This window comes from Phyllobates terribilis, unplaced genomic scaffold, assembly GCF_046119375.1.
Source record: "Phyllobates terribilis strain yellow unplaced genomic scaffold, ASM4611937v1 Scaffold_3__8_contigs__length_932513732, whole genome shotgun sequence".
Taxonomy (NCBI): Eukaryota; Metazoa; Chordata; class Amphibia; order Anura; family Dendrobatidae; genus Phyllobates; species Phyllobates terribilis.
In genome coordinates, this window is record NW_027362763.1 from 457,305,735 (window position 1) to 457,330,590 (window position 24,856).

A 24,856-nucleotide genomic window follows, 5' to 3' on the forward strand; every position below is an offset into this window, starting at 1 on the left:
TCGGGCCTACACCCGACTATTTTCAACAGATATATTTGTGTCTGAACAATCAGGAGACACTACTGTTTTTCTTTACAGGAAAAAATGCAAAAAAGCAGGATAATACAGAGATTTGACCCGTGGAACTTCAAAACAACACTTGTATTTCTCAGGCCTACACCAGACTATTTTCAACAGATATATTTGTGTCTGAAAAATCAGGAGACACTGCTGTTTTTCTTTACGGCAAAAAATGCAAAAAAGCAGGATAATACAGAGATTTGATGTGTGGCACTGCAAAACCACACTTGTATTTCTTGGGCCTACATCAGACTATTTTCAACAGATATATTTGTGTCTGAACAATCAGGAGAAACTACTATTTTTCTTTACAGCAAAAAATGCAAAAAAGCAGGATAATACAGAGATTTGACCCGTGGAGCTGCAAAACCCGGACTTGTATTTATCGGGCCTACACCAGACTACTTTCAACAGATATATTTGTGTCTGAACAATCAGGAGACACTACTGTTTTTCTTTACAGCAAAAAATGCAAAAAAGCAGGATAATACAGAGATTTGACCAGTGGAACTGCAAAACCACACTTGTATTTCTCGGGCCTCCACCAGTCTATTTTCAACAGATATATTTGTGTCTGAACAATCAGGAGACACTACTGTTTTTCTTAACGGCAAAAAATGCCAAAAGCAGGATAATACAGAGATTTGACCCGTGGAACTGCAAAGCCACAGTTCTAGTAATCTGGCCTACACCAGACTATTTTTAACAGATATATTTGTGTCTGATCAATCAGGAGACACTACTGTTTTTCTTTACAGCAAAAAATGCAAAAAAGCAGGATAATGCAGAGAGTTGACCCGTGGAACTGCAAAACCACACTTGTGTTTCTCTGGCCAACGATAGACTATTTTTTTACGACAGATATATTTGTGTCTGAACAATCAGGAGACACTACTGTTTTTCTTTACAGCAAAAAATGCAAAAAAGCAGGATAATACAGAGATTTGACCCATGGAACTGCAAAACCACACTTGTATTTCTCAGGCCTCCACCAGTCTATTTTCAACAGATATATTTGTGTCTGAACAATCAGGAGATACTACTGTTTTTCTTAACGGCAAAAAATGCCAAAAGCAGGATAATACAGAGATTTGACCCGTGAAACTGCAAAGCCACAGTTCTAGTAATCTGGCCTACACCAGACTATTTTCAACAGATTTATTTGTGTCTGATCAATCAGGAGACACTACTGTTTCTCTTTACAGCAAAAAATGCAAAAAAGCAGGATAATACAGAGATTTGACCAGTGGAACTGCAAAACCACACTTGTATTTCTCCGGCCTACAACAGACTATTTTCAACGGATATATTTGTGTCTGAACAATCAGGAGACACTACTGTTTTTCTTAACGGCAAAAAATGCCAAAAGCAGGATAATACAGAGATTTGACCCGAGGAACTGCAAAGCCACAGTTCTAGTAATCTGGTCCACACCTGACTATTTTCAACAGATATATTTGTGTCTGAACAATCAGGAGACACTACTGTTTTTCTTTACAGCAAAAAATGCAAAAAAGCAGGATAATACAGAGATTTGACCAGTGGAACTGCAAAACCACACTTGTATTTCTCGGGTCTACAACAAACTATTTTCAACAGACATATTTGTGTCTGAACAATCAGGAGACACTACTGTTTTTCTTTACAGCAAAAAATGCAAAAAAGCAGGATATTAGAGAGATTTGACAAGTGGAACTGCAAAACCACACTTGTATTTCTCGGGCCTACACCAGACTATTTTCAACAGATATATTTGTGTCTGAACAATCAGGAGACACTACTGTTTTTCTTAATGGCAAAAAATGCCAAAAGCAGGATAATACAAAGATTTGACCCGTGGAACTGCAAAGCCACAGTTCTAGTAATCTGGCCCACACCAGACTATTTTGAACAGATATATTTGTGTCTGAACAATCAGGAGACACTACTGTTTTTCTTTACAGCAAAAAATGCAAAAAAGCATCATAATAGAGAGATTTGACCCATGGAACTGCAAAACCACACTTATACTTTTCGGGCCTACACCAGACTATTTTCAACAGAAATGTTTGCGTCTGAACAATCAGGAGACACTACTGTTTTTCTTTACTGCAAAAAATGCAAAAATGCAGGAAAATACAGAGATTTGACTCATGGAACTGCAAAACCACACTTGTATTTCTCGAGCCTACACAAGTCTAATTTCAACAGATATAGTTGTGTCTGAACAATCAGGAGACACTACTGTTTTTTTTAACAGCAAAAAATGACAAAAGCAGAATAATACAGAGATTTGACCCGTGGAACTGCAAAGCCACAGTTCTAGTAATCTGGCCTGCACCAGACTATTTTCAACAGATATATTTGTGTCTGAACAATCAGGAGACACTACTGTTTTTCTTTACAGCAAAAAATGCAAAAAAGCAGGATAAAAGAGAGATTTGACCGTGAAACTGCAAAACCACACTTGTATTTCTCGGGCCTACACCCTACTATTTTCAACAGATATATTTGTGTCTGAACAATCAGGAGACACTGCTGTTTTTCTTTACGGCAAAAAATGTAAAAAAGCAGGATAATACAGAGATTTGATGCGTGGAACTGCAAAACCACATTTGTATTTCTTGGGCCTACATCAGACTATTTTCAACAGACATATTTGTGTCTGAACAATGAAGAGACACTACTGTTTTCCTTTATAGGAAAAAATGCAAAAAAGCAGGATAATACAGAGATTTGATCTGTGGAACTGCAAAACCACACTTGTATTTCTTGGGCCTACACCAGACTATTTTCAACAGATATATTTGTGTCTGAACAATCAGGAAAAACTACTGTTTTTCTTTTCAGCAAAAAAATGCAAAAAAGCAGGATAAAACAGAGATTTCACCGGTGGAACTGGAAAACCACACTTGTATTTCTCGTGGCTACACCAGACTGTTTTTAACAGATATATTTGTGTCTGAACAATCAGGAGACACTACTGTTTTTCTTTATGGCAAAAAATGCAAAAAGAAGGATAATACAGAGATTTGACCCGTGGAACTGCAAAACCACAGTTCTAGTAATCTGGCCTACACCAGATTATTTTCAACAGATATATTTGTTTCTGAACAATAAGGAGACACTACTGTTTTTCTTTACGGCAAAAAATGCAAACAAGCAGGATAATACAGAGATCTGACACATGGAACTGCAAAAACACACTTGTATTTCTTGGGCCTACACCAGACTATTTTCAACAGATATATTTGTGTCTGAGCAATCAGGAGACACTACTGTTTTTCTTTACAGCAAAAAATGCAAAAAAGCAGGATAATAAAGAGATATGACACGTGGAACTGCAATACCCGGACTTGTATTTATCGGGCCTACACCAGACTACTTTCAACAGATATATTTGTGTCTGAACAATCAGGAGACACTACTGTTTTTCTTTACAGCAAAAAATGCAAAAAAGCAGGATAATACAGAGATTTGACCCGTGGAACTGCAAAACCACACTTGTATTTCTCGGGCCTACACCAGTCTATTTTCAACAGATATATTTGTGTCTGAACAATCAGGAGACACTACTGTTTTTCTTAATGGCAAAAAATACCAAAAGCAGGATAATACAGAGATTTGACCCGTGGAACTGCAAAGCCACAGTTCTAGTAATCTGGCCCACACCGTACTATTTTCAACAGATATATTTGTGTCTGAACAATCAGGAGACACTACTGTTTTTCTTTACAGCAAAAAATGCAAAAAAGCATCATAATAGAGAGATTTGACCCATGGAACTGCAAAACCACACTTGTACTTCTCGGGCCTACACCAGACTATTTTCAACAGATATATTTGTGTCTGAACAATCAGGAGACACTACTGTTTTTCTTTACTGCAAAAAATGCAAAAATGCAGGAAAATACAGAGATTTGACCCGTGGAACTGCAAAACCACACTTGTATTTCTCGGGCCTACACCAGTCTATTTTCAACAGATATATTTGTGTCTGAACAATCAGGAGACACTACTGTTTTTCTTAATGGCAAAAAATGCCAAAAGCAGGATAATACAGAGATTTGACCCGTGGAACTGCAAAGCCACAGTTCTAGTAATCTGGCCCACACCAGACTATTTTCAACAGATATATTTGTGTCTGAACAATCAGGAGACCCTACTGTTTTTCTTTACAGCAAAAAATGCAAAAAAGCATCATAATAGAGAGATTTGACCCATGGAACTGCAAAACCACACTTGTGTTTCTCTGGCCAACGATAGACTATTTTTTTACGACAGATATATTTGTGTCTGAACAATCAGGAGACACTACTGTTTTTCTTTACAGCAAAAAATGCAAAAAAGCAGGATAATACAGAGATTTGACCCGTGGAACTGCAAAACCACACTTGTATTTCTCAGGCCTCCACCAGTCTATTTTCAACAGATATATTTGTGTCTGAACAATCAGGAGACACTACTGTTTTTCTTAACGGCAAAAAATGCCAAAAGCAGAATAATACAGAGATTTGACCCGTGAAACTGCAAAGCCACAGTTCTAGTAATCTGGCCTACACCAGACTATTTTCAACAGATTTATTTGTGTCTGATCAATCAGGAGACACTACTGTTTTTCTTTACAGCAAAAAATGCAAAAAAGCAGGATAATACAGAGATTTGACCAGTGGAACTGCAAAACCACACTTGTATTTCTTGGGCCTACACCAGTCTATTTTCAACAGATATATTTGTGTCTGAACAATCAGGAGACACTACTGTTTTTCTTAACGGCAAAAAATGCCAAAAGCAGAATAATACAGAGATTTGACCCGTGGAACTGCAAAGCAACAGTTCTAGTAATCTGGCCTACACCAGACTATTTTCAACAGATATATTTGTGTCTGAACAATCAGGAGACACTACTGTTTTTCTTTACAGCAAAAAATGCAAAAAAGCAGGATAAAAGAGAGATTTGACCGTGAAACTGCAAAACCACACTTGTATTTCTCGGGCCTACACCCGACTATTTTCAACAGATATATTTGTGTCTGAACAATCAGGAGACACTACTGTTTTTCTTTACAGGAAAAAATGCAAAAAAGCAGGATAATACAGAGATTTGACCCGTGGAACTTCAAAACAACACTTGTATTTCTCAGGCCTACACCAGACTATTTTCAACAGATATATTTGTGTCTGAAAAATCAGGAGACACTGCTGTTTTTCTTTACGGCAAAAAATGCAAAAAAGCAGGATAATACAGAGATTTGATGCATGGCACTGCAAAACCACACTTGTATTTCTTGGGCCTACATCAGACTATTTTCAACAGATATATTTGTGTCTGAACAATCAGGAGAAACTACTGTTTTTCTTTACAGCAAAAAATGCAAAAAAGCAGGATAATACAGAGATTTGACCCGTGGAGCTGCAAAACCCGGACTTGTATTTATCGGGCCTACACCAGACTACTTTCAACAGATATATTTGTGTCTGAACAATCAAGAGACACTACTGTTTTTCTTTACAGCAAAAAATGCAAAAAAGCAGGATAATACAGAGATTTGGCCAGTGGAACTGCAAAACCACACTTGTATTTCTCGGGCCTCCACCAGTCTATTTTCAACAGATATATTTGTGTCTGAACAATCAGGAGACACTACTGTTTTTCTTAACGGCAAAAAATGCCAAAAGCAGGATAATACAGAGATTTGACCCGTGGAACTGCAAAGCCACAGTTCTAGTAATCTTTCCTACACCAGACTATTTTTAACAGATATATTTGTGTCTGATCAATCAGGAGACACTACTGTTTTTCTTTACAGCAAAAAATGCAAAAAAGCAGGATAATGCAGAGAGTTGACCCGTGGAACTGCAAAACCACACTTGTGTTTCTCTGGCCAACGATAGACTATTTTTTTACGACAGATATATTTGTGTCTGAACAATCAGGAGACACTACTGTTTTTCTTTACAGCAAAAAATGCAAAAAAGCAGGATAATACAGAGATTTGACCCATGGAACTGCAAAACCACACTTGTATTTCTCAGGCCTCCACCAGTCTATTTTCAACAGATATATTTGTGTCTGAACAATCAGGAGACACTACTGTTTTTCTTAATGGCAAAAAATGCCAAAAGCAGGATAATACAGAGATTTGACCCGTGAAACTGCAAAGCCACAGTTCTAGTAATCTGGCCTACACCAGACTATTTTCAACAGATTTATTTGTGTCTGATCAATCAGGAGACACTACTGTTTCTCTTTACAGCAAAAAATGCAAAAAAGCAGGATAATACAGAGATTTGACCAGTGGAACTGCAAAACCACACTTGTATTTCTCCGGCCTACAACAGACTATTTTCAACGGATATATTTGTGTCTGAACAATCAGGAGACACTACTGTTTTTCTTAACGGCAAAAAATGCCAAAAGCAGGATAATACAGAGATTTGACCCGAGGAACTGCAAAGCCACAGTTCTAGTAATCTGGTCCACACCTGACTATTTTCAACAGATATATTTGTGTCTGAACAATCAGGAGACACTACTGTTTTTCTTTACAGCAAAAAATGCAAAAAAGCAGGATAATACAGAGATTTGACCAGTGGAACTGCAAAACCACACTTGTATTTCTCGGGTCTACAACAAACTATTTTCAACAGACATATTTGTGTCTGAACAATCAGGAGACACTACTGTTTTTCTTTACAGCAAAAAATGCAAAAAAGCAGGATATTAGAGAGATTTGACAAGTGGAACTGCAAAACCACACTTGTATTTCTCGGGCCTACACCAGACTATTTTCAACAGATATATTTGTGTCTGAACAATCAGGAGACACTACTGTTTTTCTTAATGGCAAAAAATGCCAAAAGCAGGATAATACAAAGATTTGACCCGTGGAACTGCAAAGCCACAGTTCTAGTAATCTGGCCCACACCAGACTATTTTGAACAGATATATTTGTGTCTGAACAATCAGGAGACACTACTGTTTTTCTTTACAGCAAAAAATGCAAAAAAGCATCATAATAGAGAGATTTGACCCATGGAACTGCAAAACCACACTTATACTTTTCGGGCCTACACCAGACTATTTTCAACAGAAATGTTTGCGTCTGAAAAATCAGGAGACACTACTGTTTTTCTTTACTGCAAAAAATGCAAAAATGCAGGAAAATACAGAGATTTGACTCATGGAACTGCAAAACCACACTTGTATTTCTCGGGCCTACACAAGTCTAATTTCAACAGATATAGTTGTGTCTGAACAATCAGGAGACACTACTGTTTTTTTTAACAGCAAAAAATGACAAAAGCAGAATAATACAGAGATTTGACCCGTGGAACTGCAAAGCCACAGTTCTAGTAATCTGGCCTGCACCAGACTATTTTCAACAGATATATTTGTGTCTGAACAATCAGGAGACACTACTGTTTTTCTTTACAGCAAAAAATGCAAAAAAGCAGGATAAAAGAGAGATTTGACCGTGAAACTGCAAAACCACACTTGTATTTCTCGGGCCTACACCCTACTATTTTCAACAGATATATTTATGTCTGAACAATCAGGAGACACTGCTGTTTTTCTTTACGGCAAAAAATGTAAAAAAGCAGGATAATACAGAGATTTGATGCGTGGAACTGCAAAACCACATTTGTATTTCTTGGGCCTACATCAGACTATTTTCAACAGACATATTTGTGTCTGAACAATCAAGAGACACTACTGTTTTTCTTTACAGCAAAAAATGCAAAAAAGCAGGATAATACAGAGATTTGACCCGTGCAACTGCGAAACCCGGACTTATATTTATCGGGCCAACACCAGACTACTTTCAACAGATATATTTGTGTCTGAACAATCAGGAGACACTACTGTTTTTCTTTACAGCAAAAAATGCAAAAAAGCAGGATAATACAGAGATTTGACCAGTGGAACTGCCAAACCACACTTGTATTTCTCGGGCCTCCACCAGTCTGTTTTCAACAAATGTATTTGTGTCTGAACAATCAGGAGACACTACTGTTTTTCTTAACGGCAAAAAATGCCAAAAGCAGGATAATACAGAGATTTGACCCGTGGAACTGCAAAGCCACAGTTCTAGTAATCTGGCCTACACCAGACTATTTTCAACAGATATATTTGTGTCTGATCAGTCAGGAGACACTACTGTTTTTCTTTACTGCAAAAAATGCAAAAAAGCAGGATAATACAGAGATTTGACCAGTGGAACTGCAAAACCACACTTGTATTTCTCCGGCCTACAACAGACTATTTTCAACGGACATATTTGTGTCTGAACAATCAGGAGACACTACTGTTTTTCTTTACAGCAAAAAATGCAAAAATGCAGGATAATACAGAGATTTGACCCGTGGAACTGCAAAACCACACTTGTGTTTCTCGGGCCAACAATAGACTATTTTTTTACAACAGATATAATTGTGTCTGAACAATCAGGAGACACTACTGTTTTTCTTTACAGCAAAAAATTCAAAAAAGCAGGATAATACAGAGATTTGACCCGTGGAACTTCTAAACAACACTTGTATTTCTCGTGCCTACACCAGACTGTTTTCAACAGATATATTTGTGTCTGAACAATCAGGAGACACTACTGTTTTTCTTTATGGCAAAAAATGCAAAAAGAAGGATATTACAGAGATTTGACCCGTGGAACTGCAAAACCACAGTTCTAGTAATCTGGCCTGCTCCCGACTATTTTCAACAGATATATTTGTGTCTGAACAATCAGGAGACACTACTGTTTTTCTTTACAGCAAAAAATGCAAAAAAGCAGGATAATATAGAGATTTTACCGATGAAACTGAAAAACCACACTTGTATTTCTCGGGCCTACACCAGACTATTTTCAACAGATATATTTGTGTCTGTACAATCAGTAGACACTATTATTTTTTCTTACGGCAAAAAATGCCAAAAGCAGGATAATAGAGATTTTTTACCACGGAACAGCAAAACCACATTTGTATTTCTCGTACCTACACCAGACTATTTTCAACAGATATATTTGTGTCTGAAAAATCAGTGAGACACTATTAGTTTTTTTTTAACGGCAAAAAATGGCAAAAGCAGGATAATAGAGATTTTTTACCGTGGAACAGCAAAACCACAGTTATAATTTACTGGTGTATACAGACTTTTTTAAATATATATATTTGTGTCTGAACAGTGAGCGACACACTCAGACTGATTTTTTTTAGATAAAAATGGCCCAAAAGTGGATATTACAGAGGTTTGAACCGTGGAACTGCAAAACCACACTTCTATTTCTCTAGCCTACACCAGACTATTTTCAACAGATATTTTTGTGTCTGAACAATCAGGAGACACTACTGTTTTTCTTTACAGCAAAAAATGCAAAAAAGCAGGATAATACAGAGATTTGACCGGTGGAACTGCAAAACCACACTTGTATTTCTCGGGCCTCCACCAGACTATTTTTAATAGATATATTTGTGTCTGAACAATCAGGAGACACTACTGTTTTTCTTTACGGCAAAAAATGCAAAAAAGCAGGATAATACAGAGATTTGACCCATGGAACTGCAAAACCACACTTGTATTTCTCAGGCGTACACCAGACTATTTTTAACAGATATATTTGTGTCTGAACAATCAGGAGACACTACTGTTTTTCTTTAAGGCAAAAAATGCAAAAAGAAGGATAATACAGAGATTTGACCCGTGGAACTGCAAAACCACAGTTCTAGTAATCTGGCCTACGCCAGACTATTTTCAACAGATATATTTGTGTCTGATCAATCAGGAGACACTACTGTTTTTCTTTACAGCAAAAAATGCAAAAAAGCAGGATAATAGAGAGATTTGACCCGAGGAACTGCAAATCCACACTTGTATTTCTCGGGCCTACACCAGACTATTTTCAACAGATATATTTGTGTCTGAACAATCAGGAGACACTACTGTTTTTCTTTACAGCAAAAAATGCAAAAAAGCAGGATAATACAGAGATTTGACCCGTGGAACTGCAAAGCCACAGTTCTAGTAATCTGGCCTACACCAGACTATTTTCAACAGATATATTTGTGTCTGATCAATCAGGAGACACTACTGTTTTTCTTTACAGCAAAAAATGCAAAAAAGCAGGATAATACAGAGATTTGACCAGTGGAACTGCAAAACCACACTTGTATTTCTCCGGCCTACAACAGACTATTTTCAACGGATATATTTGTGTCTGAACAATCAGGAGACACTACTGTTATTCTTTACAGCAAAAAATGCAAAAATGCAGGATAATACAGAGATTTGACCTATGGATCTTCAAAACCACACTTGTGTTTCTCGGGACTACAATAGACTATTTTTTTACAACATATATATTTGTGTCTGAACAATCAGGAGACACTACTGTTTTTCTTTACAGCAAAAAATGCAAAAAAGCAGGATAATACAGAGATTTGACCCGTGGAACTTCTAAACAACACTTGTATTTCTCCGGCCTACAACAGACTATTTTCAAAGGATATATTTGTGTCTGAACAATCAGGAGACACTACTGTTTTTCTTTACAGCAAAAAATGCAAAAAAGCAGGATAATACAGATATTTGACCCGTGGAACTGCAAAACCACACTTGTATTTCTCCGGCCTACAACAGACTATTTTCAAAGGATATATTTGTGTCTGAACAATCAGGAGACACTACTGTTTTTCTTTACAGCAAAAAATGCAAAAATGCAGGATAATACAGAGATTTGACCCATGGAACTTCAAAACCACACTTGTGTTTCTCGGGCCTACAATAGACTATTTTTTTACAACATATATATTTGTGTCTGAATATTCAGGAGACACTACTGTTTTTCTTTACAGCAAAAAATGCAAAAAAGCAGGATAATACAGAGATTTGACCCGTGGAACTTCTAAACAACACTTGTATTTCTCCGGCCTACAACAGACTATTTTCAACGGATATATTTGTGTCTGAACAATCAGGAGACACTACTGTTTTTCTTAATGGCAAAAAATGCCAAAAGCAGGATAATACAGAGATTTGACCCGAGGAACTGCAAAGCCACAGTTCTAGTTATCTGGCCCACACCAGACTATATTCAACAGAAATATTTGTGTCTGAACAATCAGGAGACACTACTGTTTTTCTTTACAGCAAAAAATGCAAAAAAGCAGGATGATACAGAGATTTGACCCGTGGAACTTCTAAACAACACTTGTATTTCTCGTGCCTACACCAGACTATTTTCAACAGATATATTTGTGTCTGAACAATCAGGAGACACTACTGTTTTTCTTTATGGCAAAAAATGCAAAAAGAAGGATAATACAGAGATTTGACCAGTGGAACTGCAAAACCACAGTTCTAGTAATCTTGCCTGCACCCGACTATTTTCAACAGATATATTTGTGTCTGAACAATCAGGAGACACTACTGTTTTTCTTTACAGCAAAAAATGCAAAAAAGCAGGATAGTATAGAGATTTGAACAATGAAAATGAAAAACCACACTTCTATTTCTCGGGCCTACACCAGACTATTTTCAACAGATATAATTGAGTCTGAACAATCAGTAGACACTATTTTTTTTTTTTACTTCAAAAAATGCCAAAAGCAGGATAATAGAGATTTTTTACCGTGGAACAGCAAAACCACACTTGTATTTCTCGGGACTACACCAGACTATTTCAACAGATATATTTGTGTCTGAAAAATCAGTGATTCACTATTAGTTTTTTTTTTATGGCAAAAAATGGCAAAAGCAGGATAATAGAGATTTTTTATGGTGGAACAGCAAAACCACATTTATAATTTACTGGTGTATACAGACTTTTTTAAATATATATATTTGTGGCTGAACAGGGAGCGACACTCTCAAACTGTTTATTTTTAGATAAAAACGGCCCAAAAGTGGATAATACAGAGGTTTGAACCATGGAACTGCAAAACCACACTTCTATTTCTCTAGACTACACCAGACTATTTTCAACAGATATATTTGTGTCTGAACAATCAGGAGACACTACTGTTTTTCTTTACAGCAAAATATGCAAAAAAGCAGGATAATACAGAGATTTGACCGGTGGAACTGCAAAACCACCCTTGTATTTCTCGGGCCTACACCAGACTATTTTTAATAGACATATTTGTGTCTGAACAATCAGGAGACACTACTGTTTTTCTTTACAGCAAAAAATGCAAAAAAGCAGGATAATACAGAGATTTGACCCGTGGAACTGCAAAACCACACTTGTATTTCTCAGGCGTACACAAGACTATTTTTAACAGATATATTTGTGTCTGAACAATCAGGAGACACTACTGTTTTTCTTTATGGCAAAAAATGCAAAAAAGCAGGATAATACAGAGATTTTACCGGTGGAACTGCAAAACCACCCTTGTATTTTTCGGGCCTACACCAGACTATTTTTAATAAATATATTTGTGTCTGAACAATCAGGAGACACTACTGTTTTTCTTTACAGCAAAAAATGCAAAAAAGCAGGATAATACAGAGATTTGACCCGTGGAACTGCAAAACCACACTTGTATTTCTCAGGCGTACACAAGACTATTTTTAACAGATATATTTGTGTCTGAACAATCAGGAGACACCACTGTTTTTCTTTATGGCAAAAAATGCAAAAAGAAGGATAATACAGAGATTTGTCCCGTGGAACTGCAAAACCACAGTTCTAGTAATCTGGCCTACACCCGACTATTTTCAACAGATATATTTGTGTCTGAACAATCAGGAGACACTACTCTTTTTCTTTACAGGAAAAAATGCAAAAAAGCAGGATAATATAGAGATTTGACCCATGAAACTGAAAAACCACACTTGTATTTCTCAGGCCTACACCAGACTATTTTCAACAGATATATGTCTGTCTGAACAATCAGTAGACACTATTATTTTTTTTTACGGCAAAAAATGCCAAAAGCAGGATAATAGAGATTTTTTACCGTGGAACAGCAAAACCACACTTGTCTTTCTCGGGACTACACCAGACTATTTTCAATAGATATATTTGTGTCTGAAAAATCAGTGAGACACTGTTAGTTTTTTTTTTACGGCAAAAATGGCAAAAGCAGGATAATAGACATTTTTTACCGTGGAACAGCAAAACCACAGTTATAATTTACTGGTGTATACAGACTTTTTAAATATATATATTTGTAGCTGAACAGTGAGCGACACACTCAAACTGGTTTTTTTTAGATTAAAATGGCCCAAAAGTGGATAATACAGAGGTTTGAACCGTGGAACTGCAAAACCACACTTCTATTTCTCTAGCCTACACCAGACTATTTTCTACAGATATATTTGTGTCTGAACAATCAGGAGACACTACTGTTTTTCTTTACAGCAAAAATTGCAAAAAAGCAGGATAATACAGAGATTTGACCGGTGGAACTGCAAAACCACACTTGTATTTCTCGGGCCTACACCAGACTATTTTTAACAGATATATTTGTGTCTGAGCAATCAGGAGACACTACTGTTTTTCTTTACGGCAAAAAATGCAAAAAAGCAGGATAATACAGAGATTTGACCCGTGGAACTGCAAAACCACACTTGTATTTCTCAGGCGTACACCAGACTATTTTTAACAGATTTATTTGTGTCTGAACAATCAGGAGACACTACTGTTTTTCTTTAAGGCAAAAAAGGCAAAAAGAAGGATAATACAGAGATTTGACCCGTGGAACTGCAAAACCACAGTTCTAGTAATCTGGCCTACACCAGACTATTTTCAACAGATATATTTGTGTCTAAACAATAAGGAGACACTACTGTTTTTCTTTACGGCAAAAATTGCAAAAAAGCAGGATAATACAGAGATTTAACCCATGGAACTGCAAAACCACACTTGTATTTCTCGGGCCTACACCAGACTATTTTCAACAGATATATTTGTGTCTAAACAATCAGGAGACACTACTGTTTTTCTTCACAGCAAAAAATGCAAAAAAGCAGGATAATACAGAGATTTGACCCGTGGAACTGCAAAACCCAGACTTGTATTTCACAGAACTACACCAGACGACTTTCAACAGATATAATTGTGTCTGAACAATCAGGAGACACTACTGTTTTTCTTTACAGCAAAAAATGCAAAAAAGCAGGATAATACAGAGATTTGACCCGTGGAACTGCAAAACCACACTTGTATTTCTCGGGCCTACACCAGTCTATTTTCAACAGATATATTTGTGTCTGAACAATCAGGAGACACTACTGTTTTTCTTTACAGCAAAAAATGCAAAAAAGCAGGATAATACAGAGATTTGACCAGTGGAACTGCAAAACCGCACTTGTATTTCTCAGGCCTACAACATACTATTTTCAACAGATATATTTGTGTCTGAACAATCAGGAGACACTACTGTTTTTCTTTACAGCAAAAAATGCAAAAAAGCAGGACAATACAGAGATTTGACCCATGAAACAGCAAAACCACACTTGAATTTCTCGGGCCTACACCAGACTATTTTCAACAGATATGTTTGTGTCTGAACAATCAGGAGACACTACTGTTTTTCTTTACAGCAAAAAATGCAAAAAAGCAGGATAATACAGAGATTTGACCCGTGGAACTGTGAAACCCGGACTTGTATTTCTCGGGCCTACACCAGACTACTTTAAACAGATATATTTGTGTATGAACAATCAGGAGACACTACTGTTTTTCTTTACAGCAAAAAATGCACAAAAGCAGGATAATACAGAGATTTGACCGTGGAACTGCAAAACCACACTTGTATTTCTCGGGCCTACACCTGACTATTTTCAACAAATAAATTTGTGTCTGAACAATCAGGAGACACTACTATTTTTCTTTACAGCAAAAAATGCAAAAATGCAGGATAATACAGAGATTTGACCCGTGGAACTTCAAAACAACACTTGTATTTCTCAGGCCTACACCAGACTATTTTCAACAGATATATTTGTGTCTGAACAATCAGGAGACACTACTGTTTTCCTTTACGGCAAAAAATGCAAACAAAGCAGGATAATACAGAGATTTGATCCGTGGAACTGCAAAACCACACTTGTAATTCTTGGGCTTAAACCAGACTATTTTCAACAGATATATTTGTGTCTGAACAATCAGGAGACACTACTGTTTTTCTTTTTGGCAAAAAATGCAAAAAGAAGGATAATACAGAGATTTGACCAGTGGAACTGCAGAACCACAGTTCTAGTAATCTGGCCTACACCAGACTATTTTCAACAGATATATTTGTGTCTGAACAATCAGGAGACACTACTGTTTTTCTTTACAGCAAAAAATGCAAAAAAGCAGGATAATACAGAGATTTGACTCATGAAACTGAAAAACCACACTTCTATTTCTCGGGCCTACACCAGACTATTTTCAACAGATATATTTGTGTCTGAACAATCAGGAGACACTACTGTTTTTCTTTAAGGCAAAAAAGGCAAAAAGAAGGATAATACAGAGATTTGACCCGTGGAACTGCAAAACCACAGTTCTAGTAATCTGGCCTACACCAGACTATTTTCAACAGATATATTTGTGTCTAAACAATAAGGAGACACTACTGTTTTTCTTTACGGCAAAAATTGCAAAAAAGCAGGATAATACAGAGATTTAACCCATGGAACTGCAAAACCACACTTGTATTTCTCGGGCCTACACCAGACTATTTTCAACAGATATATTTGTGTCTAAACAATCAGGAGACACTACTGTTTTTCTTCACAGCAAAAAATGCAAAAAAGCAGGATAATACAGAGATTTGACCCGTGGAACTGCAAAACCCAGACTTGTATTTCACAGAACTACACCAGACGACTTTCAACAGATATAATTGTGTCTGAACAATCAGGAGACACTACTGTTTTTCTTTACAGCAAAAAATGCAAAAAAGCAGGATAATACAGAGATTTGACCCGTGGAACTGCAAAACCACACTTGTATTTCTCGGGCCTACACCAGTCTATTTTCAACAGATATATTTGTGTCTGAACAATCAGGAGACACTACTGTTTTTCTTTACAGCAAAAAATGCAAAAAAGCAGGATAATACAGAGATTTGACCAGTGGAACTGCAAAACCGCACTTGTATTTCTCAGGCCTACAACATACTATTTTCAACAGATATATTTGTGTCTGAACAATCAGGAGACACTACTGTTTTTCTTTACAGCAAAAAATGCAAAAAAGCAGGACAATACAGAGATTTGACCCATGAAACAGCAAAACCACACTTGAATTTCTCGGGCCTACACCAGACTATTTTCAACAGATATGTTTGTGTCTGAACAATCAGGAGACACTACTGTTTTTCTTTACAGCAAAAAATGCAAAAAAGCAGGATAATACAGAGATTTGACCCGTGGAACTGTGAAACCCGGACTTGTATTTCTCGGGCCTACACCAGACTACTTTAAACAGATATATTTGTGTATGAACAATCAGGAGACACTACTGTTTTTCTTTACAGCAAAAAATGCACAAAAGCAGGATAATACAGAGATTTGACCGTGGAACTGCAAAACCACACTTGTATTTCTCGGGCCTACACCTGACTATTTTCAACAAATAAATTTGTGTCTGAACAATCAGGAGACACTACTATTTTTCTTTACAGCAAAAAATGCAAAAATGCAGGATAATACAGAGATTTGACCCGTGGAACTTCAAAACAACACTTGTATTTCTCAGGCCTACACCAGACTATTTTCAACAGATATATTTGTGTCTGAACAATCAGGAGACACTACTGTTTTCCTTTACGGCAAAAAATGCAAACAAAGCAGGATAATACAGAGATTTGATCCGTGGAACTGCAAAACCACACTTGTAATTCTTGGGCTTAAACCAGACTATTTTCAACAGATATATTTGTGTCTGAACAATCAGGAGACACTACTGTTTTTCTTTTTGGCAAAAAATGCAAAAAGAAGGATAATACAGAGATTTGACCAGTGGAACTGCAGAACCACAGTTCTAGTAATCTGGCCTACACCAGACTATTTTCAACAGATATATTTGTGTCTGAACAATCAGGAGACACTACTGTTTTTCTTTACAGCAAAAAATGCAAAACAGCAGGATAATACAGAGATTTGACTCATGAAACTGAAAAACCACACTTCTATTTCTCGGGCCTACACCAGACTATTTTCAACAGATATATTTGTGTCTGAACAATCAGGAGACACTACTGTTTTTCTTTACAGCAAAAAATGCAAAAAAGCAGGATAATACAGAGATTTGACCCGTGGAACTGCAAAACCCGGACTTGTATTTATCGGGCCTACACCAGACTACTTTCAACAGATATATCTGTGTCTGAACAATCAGGAGACACTACTATTTGTCTTTACAGCAAAAAATGCAAAAATGCAAGATAACACAGAGATTTGACCCGTGGAACTGCAAAACCACACTTGTATTTCTCGGGCCTACACCAGACTATTTTCAACAGATATATTTGTGTCTGAACAATCAGGAGACACTGCAGTTTTCCTTTACAGGAAAAAATGCAAAAAAGCAGGATAATACTGAGATTTGACCCGTGGAACTTCAAAACAACACTTGTATTTCTCAGACCTACACCAGACTATTTTCAACAGATATACTTGTGTCTGAACAATCAGGAGACACTACTGTTTTCCTTTATGGCAAAAAATGCAAAAAAGCAGGATAATACAGAGATTTGATCCGTGGAACTGCAAAACCACACTTGTATTTCTTGGGCCTACACCAGACTATTTTCAACAGATATATTTGTGTTGGAACAATCAGGAGACACTACTGTTTTTCTTTATGGCAAAAAACGCAAAAAGAAGGATAATACAGAGATTTGACCAGTGGAACTGCAAAACCTCACTTGTATTTCTCGGGGCTACACCAGACTGTTTTTAACAGCTATATTTGTGTCTGAACAATCAGGAGACACTACTGTTTTTCTTTATGGCAAAAAATGCAAAAAGAAGGATAATACAGAGATTTGACCCGTGGAACTGCAAAACCACATTTCTAGTAATCTGGCCTACACCAGACTTATTTCAACAGATATATTTGTGTCTGAACAATCAGGAGACACTACTGTTTTTCTTTACAGCAAAAAATGCAAAAAAGCAGGATAATACAGAGATTTCACTCATGAAACTGAAAAACCACACTTGTATTTCTCGGGCCTACACCAGACTATTTTCAACAGATATATTTGTGTCTGAACAATCAGGAGACACTACTGTTTTTCTTTACAGCAAAAAATGCAAAAAAGCAGGATAATACAGAGATTTGACCCGTGGAACTGCAAAACCCGGACTTGTATTTATCGGGCCTATGCCAGACTACTTTCAACAGATATATCTGTGTCTGAACAATCAGGAGACACTACTGTTTTTCTTTACAGCAAAAAATGCAAAAATGCAGGATAATACAGAGATTTGACCCGTGGAACTGCAAAACCACACTTGTATTTCTCGGGTCTACACCAGTCTATTTTCAACAGATATATTTGTGTCTGAACAATCAGGAGACCCTACTGTTTTCATTAACGGCAAAAAATGCCAAAAGCAGGATAATACAGAGATTTGACCCGTGGAACTGCAAAGCCACAGTTCTAGTAATCTGGCCCACACCAGACTATTTTCAACAGATATATTTGTGTCTGAACAATCAGGAGACACTACTGTTTTTCTTTACAGCAAAAAATGCAAAAAAGCAGGATAATACAGAGATTTGATCAGTGGAACTGCAAAACCACACTTGTATTTCTCGGGGCTATACCAGACTGTTTTTAACAGATATATTTGTGTCTGAACAATCAGGAGACACTACTGTTTTTCTTTATGGCAAAAAATACAAAAAGAAGGATAATACAGAGATTTGACCCGTGGAACTGCAAAACCCGGACTTGTATTTATCGGGCCTACACCAGACTACTTTCAACAGATATATCTGAGTCTGAACAATCAGGAGACACTACTGTTTTTCTTTACAGCAAAAAATGCAAAAAAGCAGGATAATACAGAGATTTGACCAGTGGAACTGCAAAACCGCACTTGTATTTCTCAGGCCTACAACAGACTATTTTCAACAGATATATTTGTGTCTGAACAATCAGGAGACACTACTGTTTTTCTTCACAGCAAAAAATGCAAAAAAGCAGGACAATACAGAGATTTGTCCCATGAAACAGCAAAACCACACTTGAATTTCTCGGGCCTACACCAGACTATTTTCAACAGATATGTTTGTGTCTGAACAATCAGGAGACACTACTGTTTTTCTTTACAGCAAAAAATGCAAAAAAGCAGGATAATACAGAGATTTGACCCGTGGAACTGTGAAACCCGGACTTGTATTTCTCGGGCCTACACCAGACTACTTTCAACAGATATATTTGTGTATGAACAATCAGGAGACACTACTGTTTTTCTTTACAGCAAAAAATGCACAAAAGCAGGATAATACAGAGATTTGGCCGTGGAACTGCAAAACCACACTTGTATTTCTCGGGCCTACACCCGACTATTTTCAACAAATAAATTTGTGTCTGAACAATCAGGAGACACTACTATTTTTCTTTACAGCAAAAAATGAAAATATGCAGGATAATTCAGAGATTTGACCCGTGGAACTGCAAAACCACACTTGTATTTCTCGGGCCTACACCAGACTATTTTCAACAGATATATTTGTGTCTGAACAATGAGGAGACACTACAGTTTTCCTTTACAGGAAAAAATGCAAAAAAGCAGGACAATACAGAGATTTGACCCGTGGAACTTCAAAACAACACTTGTATTTCTCAGGCCTACACCAGACTATTTTCAACAGATATATTTGTGTCTGAACAATCAGGAGACACTACTGTTTTCCTTTACGGCAAAAAATGCAAAAAAGCAGGATAATACAGAGATTTGATCCGTGGAACTGCAAAACCACACTTGTAATTCTTGGGCCTACACCAGACTATTTTCAACAGATATATTTGTGTCTGAACAATCAGGAGACACTACTGTTTTTCTTTATGGCAAAAAATGCAAAAAGAAGGATAATGCAGTGTTTTGACCAGTGGAACTGCAAAACCACAGTTCTAGTAATCTGGCCTACACCAGACTATTTTCAACAGATATATTTGTGTCTGAAAAATCAGGAGACACTACTGTTTTTCTTTACAGCAAAAAATGCAAAAAAGCAGGATAATACAGAGATTTGACTCATGAAACTGAAAAACCACACTTCTATTTCTCGGGCCTACACCAGACTATTTTCAACAGATATATTTGTGTCTGAAAAATCAGGAGACACTACTGTTTTTCTTTACAGCAAAAAATGCAAAAAAGCAGGATAATGCAGAGATTTGACCCGTGGAACTGCAAAACCCGGACTTTTATTTATCGGGCCTACACCAGATTACTTTCAACAGATATATCTGTGTCTGAAAAATCAGGAGACACTACTATTTTTCTTTACAGCAAAAAATGCAAAAATGCAGGATAACACAGAGATTTGACCCGTGGAACTGCAAAACCACACTTGTATTTCTCGGGCCTACACCAGACTATTTTCAACAGATATATTTGTGTCTGAACAATCAGGAGACACTACAGTTTTCCTTTACAGGAAAAAATGCAAAAACGCAGGATTATACAGAGATTTGACCCGTGGAACTTCAAAACAACACTTGTATTTCTCAGACCTACACCAGACTATTTTCAACAGATATATTTGTGTCTGAACAATCAGGAGAAACTACTGTTTTCCTTTATGGCAAAAAATGCAAAAAAGCAGGATAATACCGAGATTTGATCCGTGGAACTGCAAAACCACACTTGTATTTCTTGGGCCTACACCAGACTATTTTCAACAGATATATTTGTGTCTGAACAATCAGGAGACACTACTGTTTTTCTTTATGGCAAAAAACGCAAAAAGAAGGATAATACAGAGATTTGACCAGTGGAACTGCAAAACCACACTTGTATTTCTCGGGGCTACACCAGACTGTTTTTAACAGCTATATTTGTGTCTGAACAATCAGGAGACACTACTGTTTTTCTTTATGGCAAAAAATGCAAAAAGAAGGATAATACAGAGATTTGACCCGTGGAACTGCAAAACCACAGTTCTAGTAATCTGGCCTACACTAGACTATTTTCAACAGATATATTTGTGTCTGAACAATCAGGAGACACTACTGTTTTTCTTTACAGCAAAAAATGCAAAAAAAGCAGGTTAATACAGAGATTTGACCCGTGGAACTGCAAAACCACACTTGAATTTCTTGGTCCTACACCAGTCTATTTTCAACAGATATATTTGTGTCTGAACAATCAGGAGACCCTACTGTTTTCATTAACGGCAAAAAATGCCAAAAGCAGGATAATACAGAGATTTGACCCGTGGAACTGCAAAGCCACAGTTCTAGTAATCTGGCCCACACCAGACTATTTTCAACAGATATATTTGTGTCTGAACAATCAGGAGACACTACTGTTTTTCTTTACAGCAAAAAATGCAAAAAAGCAGGATAATACAGAGATTTGATCAGTGGAACTGCAAAACCACACTTGTATTTCTCGGGGCTATGCCAGACTGTTTTTAACAGATATATTTGTGTCTGAACAATCAGGAGACACTACTGTTTTTCTTTATGGCAAAAAATGCAAAAAGAAGGATAATACAGAGATTTGACCCGTGGAACTGCAAAACCACAGTTCTAGTAATCTGGCCTACTCCAGACTATTTTCAACAGATATATTTGTGTCTGAAAAATCAGGAGACACTACAGTTTTCCTTTACAGCAAAAAATGCAAAAAAGCAGGATAATACAGAGATTTGACTCATGAAACTGAAAAACCACACTTGTATTTCTCGGGCCTACACCAGACTATTTTCAACAGATATATTTGTGTCTGAACAATCAGGAGACACTACTGTTTTTCTTTACAGCAAAAAATGCAAAAAAGCAGGATAGTACAGAGATTTGACCCATGGAACTGCAAAACCCGGACTTGTATTTATCGGGCCTACACCAGACTACTTTCAACAGATATATCTGTGTCTGAACAATCAGGAGACACTACTGTTTTTCTTTACAGCAAAAAATGCAAAAAAGCAGGATAATACAGAGATTTGACCCATGGAACTGCAAAACCACACTTGTATTTCTCGGGCTTACACCAGTCTATTTTCAACAGATATATTTGTGTCTGAAGAATCAGGAGACACTACTGTTTTTGTTAACGGCAAAAAATGCCAAAAGCAGGATAATACAGAGATTTGACCCGTGGAACTGCAAAGCCACACTTCTAGTAATCTGGCCCACACCAGACTATTTTCAACAGATATATTTGTGTGTGAACAATCAGGAGACACTATTGTTTTTCTTTACAGCAAAAAATGCAAAAAAGCAGGATAATAGAGAGATTTGACCCGTGGAACTGCAAAACCACACTTGTAGTTCTCGGGCCTACACCAGACTATTTTCAACAGATATATTTGTGTCTGAACAATCAGGAGACACTACTGTTTTTCTTTGCTGCAAAAAATGCAAAAATGCAGGATAATAAAAGATTTAACCCGTGGAACTGCAAAACCACACTTGTATTTCTCGGGCCTACACCAGTCTATTTTCAACAGATATATTTGTGTCTGAACAATCAGGAGACACTACTGTTTTTCTTTACAGCAAAAAATGCAAAAAAGCAGGATAAAAGAGAGATTTGACAGTGAAACTGCAAAACCACACTTGTATTTCTCGGGCCTACACCAGACAATTTTCAACAAATAAATTTGTGTCTGAACAATCAGGAGACACTGCTATTTTTCTTTACAGCAAAAAATGCAAAAATGCAGGATAATACAGAGATTTGACCCGTGGAACTGCAAAACCACACTTGTATTTCTCGGGCCTACAACAGACTATTTTCAACAGATATATTTGTGTCTGAACAATCAGGAGACACTGCTGTTTTGCTTTACGGCAAAAAATGCAAAAAAGCAGGATAATACAGAGATTTGACCCGTGGAACTTCAAAACAGCACTTGCATTTCTCAGGCCTACACCAGACTATTTTCAACAGATATATTTGTGTCTGAACAATCAGTAGACACTGCTGTTTTTCTTTACGGCAAAAAATGCAAAAAATCAAGATAATACAGAGATTTGATGCGTGGAACTGCAAAACCACTCTTGTATTTCTTGGGCCTACACCAGACTATTTTCAACACATGAATTTGTGTCTGAACAATCAAGAGACACTACTGTTTTTCTTTACAGCAAAAAATGCAAAAAAGCAGGATAATAGAGAGATTTGACCCGTGGAACTGCAAAACCCGGACTTGTATTTATCGGGCCTACACCAGACTACTTTCAACAGATATATTTGTGTCTGAACAATCAGGAGACGCTACTGTTTTTCTTTACTGCCAAATATGCAAAAAAGCATGATAATACAGAGATTTGACCAGTTGAACTGCAACACCACATTTGTATTTCTCCGGCCTACAACAGACTATTTTCAACGGATATATTTGTGTCTGAACAATCAGGAGACACTACTTTTTTTCTTAACGGCAAAAAATGCCAAAAGCAGGATAATACAGAGATTTGACCTGTGGAACTGCAAAGCCACATTTCTAGTAATCTGGCCCACACCAGACTATTTTCAACAGATATATTTGTGTCTGAACAATCTGGAGACACTACTGTTTTTCTTTACAGCAAAAAATGCAAAAAAGCAGGAAAATACAGAGATTTGACCAGTGGAACTGCAAAACCACACTTGTATTTCTCGGGCCTACAACAGACTATTTTCAACAGACATATTTGTGTCTGAACAATCTGGAGACACTACTGTTTTTCTTTACAGCAAAAAAATGCAAAAAAGCAGGATAATACAGAGATTTAACCCGTGGAACTGCGAAACCACACTTGTATTTCTCGGGCCTCCACCAGTCTATTTTCAACAGATATATTTGTGTCTGAACAATCAGGAGACACTACTGTGTTTCTTAATAGCAAAAAATGCCAAAAGCAGGATAATACAGAGATTTGACCCGTGGAACTGCAAAGCCACAGTTCTAGTAATCTGACCTACACCAGACTATTTTCAACAGATATATTTGTGTCTGATCAATCAGGAGACACTACTGTTTTTCTTTACAGCAAAAAATGCAAAAAAGCAGGATAATACAGAGATTTGACCAGTGGAACTGCAAAACCACACTTGTATTTCACCGGCCTTCAACAGACTATTTTCAACGGATATATTTGTGTCTGTACAATCAGGAGACACTACTGTTTTTCTTTACAGCAAAAAATGCAAAAATGCAGGATAATAGAGAGATTTGACACGTGGAACTTCAAAACAACACTTGTATTTCTCAGGCCAACACCAGACTATTTTCAACAGATATATTTGTGTCTGAACAATCAGGAGACACTACTGTTTTCCTTTACGGCAAAAAATGCAAAAAAGCAGGATAATACAGAGATTTGATCCGTGGAACTGCAAAACCAGACTTGTAATTCTTGGGCCTACACCAGACTATTTTCAACAGATATATTTGTGTCTGAACAATCAGGAGACACTACTGTTTTTCTTTATGGCAAAAAATGCAAAAAAAAGGATAATGCAGTGATTTGACCAGTGGAACTGCAAAACCACAGTTCTAGTAATCTGGCCTACACCAGACTATTTTCAACAGATATATTTGTGTCTGAAAAATCAGGAGACACTACTGTTTTTCTTTACAGCAAAAAATGCAAAAAAGCAGGATAATACAGAGATTTGACTCATGAAACTGAAAAACCACACTTCTAT